The 5394-nt window shown below is 46.6% G+C and overlaps 2 non-coding genes across 2 annotated transcripts; both read right to left on the reverse strand.

Moving 5' to 3' along the window:
* Positions 1-2496: 2496 nt before the first annotated feature.
* On the reverse strand, positions 2497-2569 carry TRNAK-CUU. The gene has a single exon. It is a non-coding gene; the product is annotated as a tRNA-Lys (tRNA).
* Positions 2570-3321: 752 nt separating this feature from the next.
* Positions 3322-3393, reverse strand: TRNAA-UGC. Its single transcript has one exon. It is a non-coding gene; the product is annotated as a tRNA-Ala (tRNA).
* Between the last annotated feature and the right edge of the window lie 2001 nt (positions 3394-5394).

A 5394-nucleotide genomic window follows, 5' to 3' on the forward strand; every position in this document is an offset into this window, starting at 1 on the left:
GCCCGCGGGCCACATGCAAATACAAATATTGTATTTGTTCCCGTTTTGTTTTTTTACTTCAAACTAAGATATGTGCAGTGTGCATAGGACTTCGTTCATAGTTTTTTTTAAAAACTATAGTCCGGCCCTCCAACGGTCTGAGGGACAGTGAACTGGCCCCCTGTTTAAAAAGTTTGAGGACCCCTGGCTTAGATGTTCAAGATGACACTTAATGAAAGGATTCTTTAAAATATTGCCAGTTTATAAGAAAAACAATAATATTTGTAAGTTGGTTTAAAACCTTAAGAATAACTAGACTTTAACATTTACAACTGCAATGCATTGAATAGTCATCACAAAACAAGTGTGCATTCTTTTCCATATTCAAACACCTCCCTCCTTGCCCTTAGACACCAAACATCTCAAATAACAACAGAAAGAGTTTCCCAAAATATCCAGTTATTTTAAGCCGGTTGGTCCTGAAACAGAATGGAGGAGCAGGTCATTTGGGGTCATCTTTTTGGCCACTCTTCCTGTTTTTGCAGCAGGCCTCCAGAATTAGGTGGCTCTGGTTGACATTTTGTCTTCCTCCTTACCCAAAAGTCACATTCCCCAGGACACCAGCATGTGATTGAGACCTGTCTCTTATCTGGGGGACTTGTACCCTTAAACCCATGTGACGTGATATACATGGCAGTGAAATAACGGGGTGAGCATTTGACATGGGCTGGGCCATTTCTCCCGATGCCACGCAGATCCTGGGAGAATGACTTGGTGAAGGGGAACCAGGGACTGTTTAAGAAAGACCTGAGACTGGAATATTTTTAGACTCATCAGAAAATAGGCACAAACATATTAAAATTGGAGATGATATTTTAAAATGAAAATATTCAAGTGGATGGTTGATTAATAATTTATATGTAAATTGTATATAATCATTATTGTAAGACCACTGCACAAACGACATGTATGTGACACCAGCCAGTAAAAAAATCATTTACAAACTTAATTTCTTACATCTGGTTGGATTCTTCCTGTCCAAGGAGGAAGATCTGCAGAGTAAAGAATAACTGAGTAGCCCTTTCCAATGAGGTTGTGGCTTTGCAAGAGAAGAAAACATGATGGCCTCTAAAGAAACAGGCCTGAGAAGAGAAGAAGAACTATGAGATTATGAACCATAAACCAGAGTGACACTGTGACCTGCAGAATCTTTTGTCTGAGTGTGCTCCTGTGAGAGGCAAAAGGAGAGTTCTTTTCCCCGCCAGGCGGTGCCCTGCAGGCCCTGCCATGGGGATCATCCTGCCAGAGAGACGGTGAGGAGCCCTGGCAATGTTAAGGGCGTGGGGGAGGAGGGAGTCAGATGTTTAGTTTTTTGTTTGTTTTTGCTAAAGCAGCCCATTGCTACCACAGCAGTGGAGAAATAGGCAATCTCATTCATGGCTGATGGGAGGGAATATCAGCTGGTAGGATCCACAACTGGGTGATTTGCCTATTTTTATCAATTACAATCGCATCTATACATTGACCCAGTAATCTCACTTCTGGGAATGTGCCCTGCAGATATGAATGCAAAAGTGAAAAATGACAATGGTATATGCTTACTACCTGCAGCATTAATTGTAATAACAAGAGATTGGAAACAACATAAATGTCCATCAGCAGGTGATGTGTTAAATAAACTATGATTCATCTACAGCAGAATAGTATGAGGCTGCAAAAAGCGATTGAGGACATTTTATATGTCTTGAGATAGGAAGATCTTCGAGCTATAACAGAGATGTAATTATATTTTTGTGTAAGTAAAGGGAAATAAAATATGTCCACTTCTAGTGTAGACCCCAAATAAGTGAAAGCAGAAATTCAAATGGATATTTGTACACCCGAGTTCCTAGCAGCATTATTCACAAGCCGAAAGATGGAACGAGCTCGCGTGTCTATTGAAAGATGAGTGGGCAAACAAAATGTATTATATACATACAATGGATTATTTTTCAGCCTTAAAAGAAAGGAAATTTTGACACGTGCTACAACAGGAATGAACCTTGAAGACATTATGCTAAGTGGAGTAATCCAGTCACAAATGGACAAATATTGTATGATTTTTCTTATATGGGATACCTAGAGTAGTCGAACTCATAGGAACAAAAAGTAGAATACCAGGAGCTGGGGGAAGGAGAGAGTGGGACATAATTGTTTACCGGGTCCAGAGATTCAGTTGGGGAAGATGTCAAAGTTCTGGAGATGGATTGTGGTGATGGTTACACAACAGCAACATGAATGTGTGTAAAGCTGCAGAACTGTACACTTAAAAATGGTTAAAATGGCAAATGTTGTTATGCATATTTTACACAATTTTTTAAGAACTCATTTTGTCCACGTAAACAGGCTAGATAAATAATGAATAAGGGTGTAGCCATAAAAAGCCTAAACAAATATCGCACACAGGAAATGTCCATAACAGGATTTCTTCGGTTTTCCAAGCTGTCAGGCAATGTATGAAAACAAAAATTACCCATTCGCCCAACGTGGGGCTCGAACCCACGACCCTGAGATTAAGAGTCTCATGCTCTACCGACTGAGCTAGCCGGGCGCGGTGGCAACACCCAGCGATATCTTCAGTCAATAATTATTACCTCACTGTGGGAGCGATACCTAACGATATCTTCAGTCAATAATTATTACCTCACTGTGGGATTAGGCCTGCTTCTAGCTGGAGGGGAGCTCGGAAACAAACTCGGAGGATTGTGCCTGACCGTCCCTCCTACTGCCGTCAGTTTCCTGCTTGTCCTTTGCCAGGAACCTGCCCTTTTCCACCCCCGTGAAGCTCGAAGGGAATACGCGCGCAGGACGATGCCAGTGGCCCCATCACCCTGTAATGTTTTAATCTGGAGTCAGAAGGCAGCGTCAGGGGATGGGAGAGGCGAGGGCAGCAGCCGACACCTCCAACGTGGGCAAAACGCCACGATCAGGGGCCGGTGAACACACCATAGAATATACAGGAGACACAGTATAGAATTGTACACCTGAAACAATATAATTTTATTAACCAGTGTCACCCCAATAAATTAAAAAGAAAAAGGAAACACCAGTGTCTGAGATTTTCCCTGGAGCTGAGAATACATTGCGTTTTTGAATTTGGGAGACAAAGTAAAAAAAGCGTGAGCCCACGCTGGAGATGCCGGGGATCGGACACAGTATAGAATTGTACACCTAAAACTATATAATTTTATTAACCAGTGTCACCCCAATAAATTCAATTAAAAAAATGGGAAACATCAGTATCTGAAATTTTCCCTGGGGCTGGGAATACATTGCAGTAAGAAAAAAAGCGTGAGCCCACGCTGGAGATGCCGGGGATCGAACCCGGGGCCTCATACATGCAAAGCATGCGCTCTACCGCTGAGCTACATCCCCCGCTTACTGAAGTTCCCTTTCCTATCTTCCCTTAGCAGTTTCTTCGTGCAGGACATGTGCACACTGACGGTCTCCGGGGAGCATGATACCCCAGAAGTTGCAACCCCCCGCGGGCAGCGTCCCAAGGGTTTCCAGGGCTCTCTGCTAAATGCCTACGGGGGCGCGGGCCTAGACGGAAGGACGCCCCGGGGAGGACAGGGCTGGGATAAACACCTGGAGGCAGCGGTGGAAAAAGAAGGGGAGGTCATTTGATGTGAAGCGAAAAAGAAAAGAAGACTGTGCAGGATGCTGTGTTTATTTATTTTTTTTAAAAAAGGAGTGTAGTAAATATAATATTTGTATAAAATAATTCAGAATTGCCTGGGATGGGGAGGGAACTGGGGTCTAGGCGAGTGACAGACTTTTCACTATAAACCGCTGTTTTTTAATCACGTCCAAATCAATTCAACCGAAGAAAAGTTTAGGGAGCGCCTACTAGGTACCAAGAATTGCTCTAGAAAGCCGGTGGTCCAATGGTCCAAAATCACACAGTCCATCGCTCTAACAGCTCGCATTCCGGAGGAAGCAGAGTGCTGGATTGAAAATAAAATGGTAAGGTGTGATTGTAGACAGGCTTCATTGAGAAAGGTAACTTCTTCTTCTTTTTTTTTTTCCTTTTTTGAGAAAGGTAACTTTTGAAACAAGACTCGAAGGAGGTGGGAAGAGAGCCAGGCACGTGTCTGGGAGAAGAAAGGTCCCAGTCCAGAGCCAGTTCAAAGGCCGTGAGGTAGGGCCTTTTGATGTGTTGCAGGAACAGCAAGGAGGTGCCTGCGGCTGGAGGGGAGTCCATAGGACAGTGGTGAGAGGTGAGGGTACAGAGGAGGCCCAGTGCAAGGAGGGGGAGGAAGACTGGGGTGGGGTGACAGGTGGGAGCCACTGGAGGGTTTGAGCAGAGAAGGGCCATGATTTGATTTAAAAGCACCATTTCCACAGGATTGTTCTCACAGCTGGGTGAAGCTAGGGCGGCAGAGTGGGACAGAAGGGGAGAGATTTGTTGCTCATTGGAGATGATGCAATGGAGGGAGAGACTGAGGACTCGGGGTGAGGTGTGCACCATTTTTCCCTCTTGGAGTCACAGAGGGCTCCCTGGTTTTGTCCTGAGCCCCTGGAGGGTTGGAGCTCCTGGTAAATGGGGTGGGGAAGGCTGTGGGAGAAGCACGTGGTGGTGCAGATCAGAAGTCCAGCGTGGAGAGGCGACGCTGGAGCTGAAGGTGGAAGCCAGGGCTCCTGGGCGTCCTGTGTTAGGCTTTTAGGGCTAAGCCTGTGTGCTCTGGTGTCACAGGGATAGGGGCACCTAGTAAAGTGTCAGAGATCAGAAGGGAGTGAGTACAGACAGGGAGCCCAGGACTGAGCGGGGCAGGGAGAAGAGACGGAGGCAGCAGGCCACAGAGCCATAGAGCCATAGAGCCATAGAGCCATAGAGCCACAGAGCCACAGAGCCACAGAGCCATAGAGCCATAGAGCCATAGAGCCACAGAGCCACAGAGCCATAGAGCGGGGATACGTCTGGAGGGGCCGGGAAAGGGTGGCAGGAAGGAGGAAGCATGAGACCAGAGGGCAGGTGAGGTGAGGCCCGAGAAGGGGTCTTTGCCTTTGGGTTAGGATTGCTGAGGTCACTGGTGCCTTTAACCAGAGCGATTTCTGGGGAGGCTGAGGGCGCAAGCTGGTCCCCGGGGGGCCTGAGACAGGGCTGCAAATAATGCTAGCAGCTCTGCAGGGGGCTGAGGAGATAACGGGGGGCGCATAACATCGAGTAAACTGGGAGAATTTACTGTCAATGTGTTCTTTGTTTATAAACATAATTAACTGACGCAGAAACAAGGGGGAGGGGACGCTGGCAGGAAAGGTGGCTACACAGGGGGATGCAAGGCCGCACTTGGGGGTGGGGACTGAGCCGGGTTCCAGGCTCCAAATTTAGCTCCGGCAGCGCCGCTCCCGGCTGCTCGCGGGAAACCTGACCCG

The sequence above is a fragment of the Myotis brandtii genome, unplaced genomic scaffold, assembly GCF_000412655.1.
Source record: "Myotis brandtii unplaced genomic scaffold, ASM41265v1 scaffold1636, whole genome shotgun sequence".
Taxonomy (NCBI): Eukaryota; Metazoa; Chordata; class Mammalia; order Chiroptera; family Vespertilionidae; genus Myotis; species Myotis brandtii.